Below are 10,236 nucleotides of genomic sequence, written 5' to 3'. Positions count from 1 at the left end.
CTTGAGGTAAGAACCAGTTATGATGAAAAAGGGGGGCTGTTAGAGTTCAGATCTGTACCTTCGTCCCCCTGAAAGAGGGGCCACATCTGGCTGAGGAACAGCTAAGGCGGACTGGTGGTCCTGGGGGCCTTAAAGGCAGCCCCAGACAGTCCCGGGCATGGGGGGCCCAGGAGCCAGCCCAGGTCGGAGCTCCAAGGGGTGTTCTCTGCACCCTGGAGCGGAGACAGGCTCTTACCTGTTTCTACATTCTCTCTCACAGACACACACACACACACACACACACACACACACACACACACACACACAATCACACACACACACACACACACACACACACACCAGAGCCCGGGCCCACCTCCAGCAGAGAGAGCCGCCATCCATCCCGGTACCTGTGAAAGCTCGGGCAGGCAAGTCAAGGCCGTCTTAGGGCCCTTGGTGGTAACTGTGCCTGCTGGGAGCGTCCTTCCTGAAATCCCCGCTCCCGAGTCTAACCAGATGGGCCGCTTTTAATCAGTCTGCCTTGCACACAGTAGGTGTTTAATAAATGGTACTGACCAGAGTGGAAAAACCAGAAGCAGTTAGAATTTTAACACCCCCTTCCCCCCACCCCCGGCAGAGTCCCCTTTGTTGGTCCCCTGTGTACAGATACCAACTTAAGGAGGCTGGGGAAGCTGAGGAGCTCCTCACAGGGGTTCTCAGGACAGAGAAAGGGCTGACCGTGAGGGGTCTCCACTTAGGGGCCAGAAGAAGGAGGGCCGACATTGGCAGGGGCGGTAAATGGGACATTCGCCCCCCACCAGGGAAGGGCCAGGAGGAGCGTCTCAATCATTCCCCTCGTTCATGGGATCTCACATCCATTCATTCACCAAACAAATGTTTGTTGTTCACTTGTGTCCGACTCTTCGTGGATCCTTTTGGGATCTCCCTGGCAAAGATGCCCACGTGGGGTCCCCGTTTCCTTTTCTAGCTCATCTGACAGAGGAGGAAACTGAGGCAGCTCTAAACACAGTAAGTGCCTGAGGCTGGATCTGAACTTGGGGAGAGGAGCCTTCCTGCCTCCTGGCCCAGTGATCCATGAACCTCTCTGCCGCACCCAGGGATGCCGGCCGTCTTCAGCCCGGGTCCCAGCCTGGGCCACAGACTCCCCGGGAGGGCAGAGGGCTTCTCGAGGGCATGTGGGTGACCGCGGGTAAATAGGACCTTACAGTCCTGGAGCAGCTGCGGCCGTGAGAGAAGGATGGGGAACAAATATGGCTTCTTCATGGGAAGCTGAAGTTGGCCATCTGGGGACATTTCTTATGTGAACCCTCAAATCGGTTTTCTTATAGTTTTTTATTTACAAGATATATGCATAGATAATTTTTCAGCATTGACAGTTGCAAATCCTTTTGTTCCAACTTTTCCCCCCCTTCCCTCCCTCCCCCCCCCCACATGGCAGGTTGACATGTTAAATATGTTAAAGTCATGTTAAATACAATATAAATATACATGTCCATAGTTATTTTGCTGCACAAGAAAAATCAGATTTAGAAATAAGATAAAAATAGCCTGGGAAGGAAATCAAAACTGCAGGCGAACAAAAATAGAGGGATTGGGAATTGGATGTAGTGGTTCTTGCTCATTTCCCAGAGTTCTTTTGCTGGGTGGAGCTGCTTCTATTCATTATTGAACAAATGGAACTGATTTGGTTCATCTCATTGTTGAAGATGCCACGTCCATCAGAACTGATCATCATATAGTTTTGTTGTTGAAGTAAGTAATGATCTCCTGGCCCTGCTCATTTCCCTCAGCATCAGTTCCTGGCAGGCTCTCCAGCCTCTCTGTATTCATCCCGCTGGTCATTTCTTACCGAACAATAATATTCCATAACGTTCATATACCACAATTTACCCAGCCATTCCCCACTGATGGGCATTCATTCAGTTTCCAGTTTCTGGCCACTACAAAGAGGGCTCCACAAACATCAGACAGATTTCCTTTGACCTGGGGGGAGGGGGCGCACAGAAAGGTTTGCAGAAAGCCCAGGGATCAGAGCTGGAAAGCGGCCCAACGGCCAGTGTTGGGGGACTGGAGCCGGGAAGCTTGTCCACCCCTGCCTCCATTTCAGCCTAAAGCCAGGCACTTGGTACAAATCTCCATTCCTTTTGTCTCAATTTCTCCTGTAAAACATGGATTCTCGGGAGGTGAGAGGGGGATGTGAAAGAAAGCCCAAGTCTGAGGGACCGATTGTGGGAGGATGAGCTGGTGCCGAGAGGCAGCCTGGCCAGGACAGAGATAGGGGCCGGGGAGGGGGCAGGGAGAAGGGGCTGGGGGAGGGAACACCAGGCTGGAGCTCCGAGAGTGTCCTAAGCCCAGATCCTCCAGGCCTGCCCCATAGACTCCACTCAACTCCCCTCCCTTCAGCAAAGCCCAAACGATGACAAAGGGCCAACAAGCCCCCCCCACCCCCGGAGTCATCTCCCCCCCCACCCACCCCCTTCCAGCCCTTCTGCTGCTGGGGCCCACCTGTGACTCCAGGGGCAAGCCCCTCCCCAAATGCACAGGCACTCCAGTAGCTGGAGCAGCAGCGGAGGGTTCCTTCCCAAAGCCTCCCATCTTCCCCAAACAACTTTGGGTGAGCAGAGAACCAGAAGCACTTTTTAATGCAGGAAAGGAGAGTGACATAGAGAGAGAGATGTGGACATGGGAGCGAGGGCAGAAGGAGGCCATGGAGGACCTGCCATCCCCCCCCCCATCATTTTAGGGGCATTCCAGCAGAAGCCCGATCCCCAAGGGCAGCACAGGAGGCAGGGTGGGGGAGCCAGGAAGAAGCCACAAGTACGGGGCTTTCCCACCAGGCCCCAGGCAGGCAGGCCCATTAATACTGTTATTAATTAACACTGTTCATCAATACTCCCAGGTGGGAGGTGGTGCAAAGTGGCTGGGCTCCCTCTTGCCCCTCACAGCCATCCCTCGACCCCCGAGGGGAAGGGACTTTTGGCTTGAAAATCTCTGGAGAGCTTTTGTATCAGACGCAAACACTCAACTCCTGGAAGGCCTTCCTGGTTGCTCCCCAGTGTCTCTGTGCGTCCGGCACTGGGCTCCAAGGTGGGGGGGGGTACAAAGACAAAAGCAAGGCGGTCTCTGACCGCAAGGAGCAGGTGCTCTCCCACAGGAGGAGCTCTAGGTGCTTAAGGATGTACTTACAGAATAAATACAAAATGGTGGCCGGGTCCTGGAGGAAGTCAGCATGAGGATGGCCGGCACCGACTCACGGAAATGAGGAGGAGGAGGATCTGAGTGTGCTCAGAGGGACGGAGAACCGGCTTCACGTCCACGCAGGAGAATTTGGGCCATTTTCTGGGAGCGAGGAGATTGGAGGGGATGGTGACCATTTAAAAGGCTGTAGTTTCATGGAAAGAGCATTGGTTTAGACTCAGGACCAGATTCAAATCTCACCTAATCGATTGAGCACCTGGGCAAAGCATTTCATGCTTGTGTACCTCCTGCCCGCAATTCTGGGGCTCCCCTGCCCTTCTCTAGTTCCCCTCTGACTATTACTCACGCTCCTCTCTAGGGTCATCGTCCATGTCCCTTCTTCCAGCCACCAGTGTCTCCAGAAACCTTCCCTTCTTCTCCTTCTCTAGACCCTTTCCCCGGGGGATCCCATCACTCCCCTCGAGTTCAATGTTCATCTCTAGGCGATGGCTCCCACATCTCTCTAGAGCCTCCTCACCCAAGTCTCTTTCCTAAATCCTCGTTCCAACTCCCCCAACTCATTTCCCCAAGGCCTGTTGGGCATTGCCAGCTGTACACTTCTCCAGCTCATTGTGTACACGACACAATTCAGGATCTTCTCAGACCCACCCTTTTTCTCCTCAGGTTGTTATGGCTTGTCCTTTTTTTTTTTTCCGATAGAATCCCCCCAATTACATGTCAAGACAATTTTCAAGATTCACTTCCACAAGATTTTTTCTTCCTCCCTACTTCCCCTCCTCTCTTCCTAAAACGGCAGGGAATTTGATATAGGTTATACATGTAAAACATGTTTCCATATTAATCACAGCCATGGAAGAAGAAATAGATCAAAAGAAAAAGGAACATGAAAAAATGGGCTTTGCTGTGCATGCAGAGTCCATCAGTCCTTTATCTGGACGTGAAGAGCACTTGAGAATCCTTTGTCTTGGATCGGTGTGTTGCTGGGGAGAGCTGCCGTGCCCAGGTGATTATCACACCATGTTGCTGGTACACTGGGCAATATTTTCCTAGTTCTGTTCATTTCACTTTGCATCAGTTTGTACGTGGCTTTTCATTATTTTTTAAAATAAAATTTGCCTGTTCATCATTTCTTAAAGCACAGAGTATCCCCTTCTTTTTCTGTATGACACTTGTTCAGCCATTCCCTGACTCACGGGCATTCCATTCATTTCCAATATTTTGCCACTAGGGCGGCTATGACTAGTTTTCTTTTTTTGCTCTCCTTGGGATACAGACCTCATAGTGATGCTGCTGGATCAAAGGTTTACACAGTTTAGTTGTCCTTTGTACATAGTTCCAAATCACTCTAGAACGATTGGATCACTCAGTATCCCGGTTTCCCCACATTTCCTCCAACATTTATCATTTTTTGGTCATATTAGCTACTCTGATAGGCGTGAAGTCATACCCTAGGGTTGTTTGAACCTGCATTTGTCTAATCAAAAGTGATTTAGAGCATTTCTTTATATGCCCACAGATGGCTTCCATTTCTTCTCCGAAAACTGCCTGTTCACAACCTTGGACTATTTATCAGTTGGGGAATGGCTTGTATTCTCACAAATCTGACTCAGCTTTCCACATGTTTGAGAAATGATGGCTTTATAGAAGACACTTGCTGTAGAGATCGTCTCCCAGCTTTCTGCTTTCCTTCTAATCTTGGTTTTATTGCTTTTGTTGAGTTTTTTAAAAAAAGTTTTTAAATGTAATATCAAAATGATCCATCTTGCAGCTCTTTATCTCTTATTCAGTCATGAATGTGTAATTCTACTTCTCCTTTCAGAACTGGAATGTTAAACTGCTTGCCACATATCTGTTTCTTAATATTCCTTCACTGTCTTGGTACCTTTTAGCAAGATGCATTTTCCTTCCTTGTGTCTTTTAATTAGGTCTATTTTTGCATTTGCCTTGGCGGAGATCAGGATTGGTGTCCCTGCTTTTTTTCTTTCTTTCTTTCTTTCTTTTTTTTTTTAATACTTCAAATGAAGCAGAATAGGTTGGGCCCCAGTCTTTAACCTTACTCTGTGTGTGTCTCTGCTATTTACTGTAAATAGCCTATTATCGGATTCTGGGTTTTGAGCCATTTTGCTATCCCCTTGTGTTTTATGGGAGTTTATCCCTCTTACATTCACAGTTATGATTATAACTGGGATTTCCCTCCATTCTATTTGTCCTCTCTCTCCTTTTCCTATTTCTTCAATAATTGTTTTGTTTCTGTCTACTACTGTGCCCCACTCTGCCCTCTCTCTTTATATCTACCCTCCCTCTTTCCTCTCCTCTCCCTTCTCTCCTTTCCCTATTCCCTTATTGACTGAAATTTATTTCTGTGCTCATCTCTTGGTCTCTCCCTCTCTCCCTCCCCTTCTCTCTCTCTCTCTCTCTCTCTCTCTCTCTCTCTCTCTCTCTCTCTCTCTCTCTCTCTCTGTGTCTCTGTCTCTCTGTCTCTCTTTCTGTGTCTCTTTCTGTCTCTGTCTCTCTCTCTCTCTCTGTCTCTCTCTCTCTGTCTCTCTCTGTCTCTATCTCTGTCTCTCTCTCTCTTCCTCTCTCTGTCTCACTCTCTCTTCTCTCTCTCTCTTTGTCTCTCTCTCTGTCTCTCTCTCTCTGTCTGTCTGTCTGTCTCTGTCTCTCTCTGTCTCTGTCTCTCTCTGTCTCTCTCTTCTCTCTCTCTGTCTCTCTCTGTCTCTGTCTCTCTCCTCTCTCTGTCTCTCTCTTCTCTCTGTCTCTCTCTCTGTCTCTGTCTCTGTCTCTGTCTCTCTCTCTCTCTCTCTCTCTCTCTCTCTCTCTCTGTCTAATCTTTTCTCCTTTGACCAGTGGAGAAGAGAGTAAAATCCAAGTGAAATACTTCCTTTCCTCCCTCCTCCTTGTTTGTATAATATTTTACTTTCCCATCCTAATTATGGAAGATCATTTTCCTCATCCTTCCTATTGCCCCCCCCCCCCATAATTATCTTCTCCTTTTCCATTCTCTGAAGATCATCAAAGCATGAGAATCACTTCCAGATCCTCCGTACAACAGACTCTGCCTAGGACCCCTGATGATGAGAGGGTGAGGGAGGGACATGTGGCACTCCCCACTTCTGATTGCTTGCTCACGGCCACTTTTTTATGTTTCTCTTCGATTTCATGTTCCTCTGAACTTTGAGCTCTTCTTCAGAAATGCACTTTCCTGAAAGGTCCATTTTCCCTCAGGATCGTGCTCGGTTGTGTTGCTCATTCTTTCACAGCTTATTCTTGGTGATGAGCCTGTAGCTTTTGCCTTCTGGGATGTCCTGTTCTGAAAAGTTTCTCCTTTAGATCGGTGGCTGCTAAAGCTTGTGAGAGACTGACTTTGGCTCCTCATTATTGGACTTCTCTTTGGCTTTTTGAAATACATTTTCTTCAGAAGCTCTGGATTTGGGCTAATAGTTCCTGAACATTTTCATTTAAGGAATATTTTAGGAGGTAACTGATGGGTTCTTTCTGGTTTTATTTGATTCTAAGAGACCTGGACAGTTTTCCTTTATAATTCCTTGCAATATGATGTCTAGGTTCTTAATTCTTTTTTATCATGGCTTTGAAACAGGACTATGATAATTTTTTAAAATTTAAATTTTATTTTCAAATGAAAATCTAACTTCTCTTCCTCCCACATCCTACCCCTACTCCATTAAGAAATCAAGAAAAAAGTCCATTACAAATGTATATAGATAAGTAAGACAAATTCCTGCATTGGTTATGGCCAAAAATATGCCTTAATCTGTACTCAGAGTATTAGGCGGCATATTTCATCATGAGTCATTTGGAATTGTGGAGTCCAGTCTGTCACTAAATGTCTGTTAAGCATCTTCCGTGTGCCAGAACACGGAACAAAGTTTGAATGATACAAATACAGGTTTTTAAAAATGGTCTCTTCCTCTAGGAGCTACAGTGTATCAGAGAACAATGCACACAAAAGCAGTGGAGGGAAGGGAGATCCTCAGCATGGAGTCATGATGAAATCCAAAGCAATTTCAAAGCAGTGTAGCCAGTGAGAAATGGGGAGAAGAGTGTGTTGAGCCCCTTTCCTAAGTAGAGGCCCTGGAAACCATGGCTCCACCCTGCAATCAGAGCACTGGAGCCTTCCAGAATTGTTTCTCTTCTCAGTAAGGTTGTCATTGTATATTTTGTTTTCCTGATTCTGTCCGCTTCGCTTTAGTTCAGCTCTTACGAGTCTTCTCGGGTTTCTCTCCCCCTTCAACATTCCTTATGGCACAATAGTATTTCATCGCATTCGTATCATAACTCGTTCAGCCATCTCCCATTGATAAGCTTCCCCTCAGCTGCCAATTCTTTGCCACAATAAACAGAGCTACTAGAGCGATTGGGGGGGGGGGGGGCGATATATATAGACGCTTTTCTTCTTTCTTTGATCCCTTTGGGCTATAGCAGTAGAAGCTGAGTCAAAGGATCTGCACAGCAAATAGCCTTTTGTGCCTAGTTCCAAATTGCTTGCCAGAGCGTCTGGACCAATTCCCATGAAATGCTTAATATAATTTGCACGTGAGGCACAACAGTGCATTCGTGTACTTCCGCAGCCCCTCCAGCCATTGCATTTTCCTTTTTTGTTATCTTCGTCAATAGGACTGTATGAGGGGGAAGTTGGGAATTGTTTTAATTTGTACTTCTCTAATTATTAGTCTATTTAGAGCATTTTCTATGGCTATTAATACTTTCATATGGACGAATTTCTTCCCCTGAAAATTCTGTCATATCCTTTGACCATATAGCAACTGGGGAATGTAATTGATTCTTTTTATATTACATCTATCTGATATAATTCTATGTAACTGATAAGCTATGTATTGGTATCTAAGGCACATAAATGATACATCTTAGAACTGAGACTTAGAATCTTGATACAATTTTTTCCCCCAATTCTCTGCTTCTCCTCTTAATTTTAGCAGCATGGATTTTCTTTGTGCAAAACCTTTTAAACTGTATACAATTGGTTATTTTACCTTTGGTGATCTCTGTTCATTGCTTGGTCATGAACTCTTCCCCTGTTCACAGGTCTGACAGGTGATTCTTTCTTGCTCCCCTAATTTAAGTTGTTATCATTTTGTCTAAGTCATATTCCATCTGGAGCTTGCCTTAGTATAGATGTGAGAAGCTGGCTGAGTTTCTGCCAAAATGCTTTCTAGTTCTCCTAAGAATTTTTGGTGAACAGTGGGTTCTTGCCCCAGGAATAGACAGCCTGGGTTTTTCAGACACTAGACCCAAGTCTATCATTTTCTCTATTTCTTAACCATAGTCGAATATCCTTACATTCCCTACTGTGAAGAATCCAGAAAAACCATGACGACCCGTTGCCTTCCCTCCCGGCGGGTGGGGGACATGTCAGCCAGGGGCAGCGCGTCCATCGGCGTGGTTTTGTCAGGCGGGGGCGCCTGGCTAAGTCATGTCTCTGCCGTGTGTTGGCTGCATGATCCCGTCCAAGTCACTTGAGCTATGGGGGCCACAGGTAACAAGCTCAGACTATAAGTTGCAGGGCAGGGACCCGCTGGTACTGCGGAAGAGACATCTCACGGGGCGTATCCATCACCAGTGGAATCCCAAGTCTGATCCAAAACTTAAAGTAAAATAAAACTGGGCAGATGAGCCTGAGAGTCTCCCGCTGGTTCTGAATCTGCCCGCAAAGTTTGTCTTTAGGTCACAATGTCTCCCTCTGACTTCTCCGGCCCCGATAAGTCAGCCTTTGTCATCGGCCCTGGACGCGGCGACTCCATCTCAGACCCACTGATTTGGGCCCGGCCGGGCTGAGGGGGATGGGTCAGCCTTCTTTCTCCCTTGGCCTCCTCCCTCCCTTCAAAGGCCAGCCTGACTTCTTCCTTGGTGCATTTGCACATGCTAGGAGTAAGTCTACCCCCCTCCCAGGGCTGTCAGGAGGAGCAAAGGAATAACGTGTGAAAATGGCTCCTAATGATGAGTCACGGGTCATGAGAACGCACACCTCGGGCCGGACCCTGGGACCCTTGAGTCCAAATCCCTCCTTTTATAGAGAAGGAACCTGAAGACTAGAGAGAGGCAGGGCTAGTGCTGAGGTTAAGCTTGGCCTGTGGGGTCTTGACTCCAAATGCTGGCAAATGACCCCGGGGCCTGGGGGCCATGTCCGGAAGAGCTCGCTCCGCATTTCTAACTTTGGAAACTTTTCTCTTTCTTCAAGACCTACCCTGACTAATGCCTCAATCAATTCAATAAAAACGGCCTTTCCGAGGCAGGGGCTGGGAATCAAGCTGGGAAGTACCAGAGCCAAACTAAGCCCAGCCCTTTCCCAGGGTCCTCCTGGGAGGGTGAGTAAAGGCTGACCACCTGGAATGTAGAAGTAATCCCCCTCCCCATCCCAACCCGGACCACCTCTTGGCCCCCTTGTCAACCTTTCCTGGGCCCCTGCCTTCCCATTCCTTCCCATAAGCCCCAGACTAGTGATGTCTCACCCCATACTTCAGTGTCTCCCACACATCCAAGGGGCACATCATCCCCTCTTCTGTACTTTCCCATTAGAAGGGAAGCTCCTTGAAGGCTTCTTTTGGCTTGTATTTGTATTTTATGGAGTCTGGGACACAGAAAACGCTTCACTGATGCTCATTGGACTGCTTAGGTTCTGATTTTTTGGACACACTTTGCCCCTTCCCCATGTAGAGCAGACATTCGTTGAAGGCAGAGACTGTGGGGGGCTTTAATATCCGCACCCCAGATATTAGCAGGGTGCCTTGTACAATGCTTACCTGATGCAGTCTTTGTGGTGGAAGCAAACCGAGGCAGACGTCTTCAGCTGGGTTCTGCGGGGAACAAGGCGATCTGGGCCGGAGCCCTTGGTGGAGACGGCTTTCTCCGCCTGTTGGAGCCCTCGAAGCCTTGAGCCTGGGATGCCGGCGGTTTGGGTCCCGGGAGAGCTTTCGACGTGGGTGTCCGCTGGCTTGGCTCACCCCCCCGCCGACTTTTTCTGCAGGGTCAGTTTGATTACTGTGGCTCTCGGCAAACTGG

This window comes from Antechinus flavipes, chromosome 4 (assembly GCF_016432865.1).
Source record: "Antechinus flavipes isolate AdamAnt ecotype Samford, QLD, Australia chromosome 4, AdamAnt_v2, whole genome shotgun sequence".
Taxonomy (NCBI): Eukaryota; Metazoa; Chordata; class Mammalia; order Dasyuromorphia; family Dasyuridae; genus Antechinus; species Antechinus flavipes.
Note: the sequence above shows the minus strand (reverse complement) of the source record.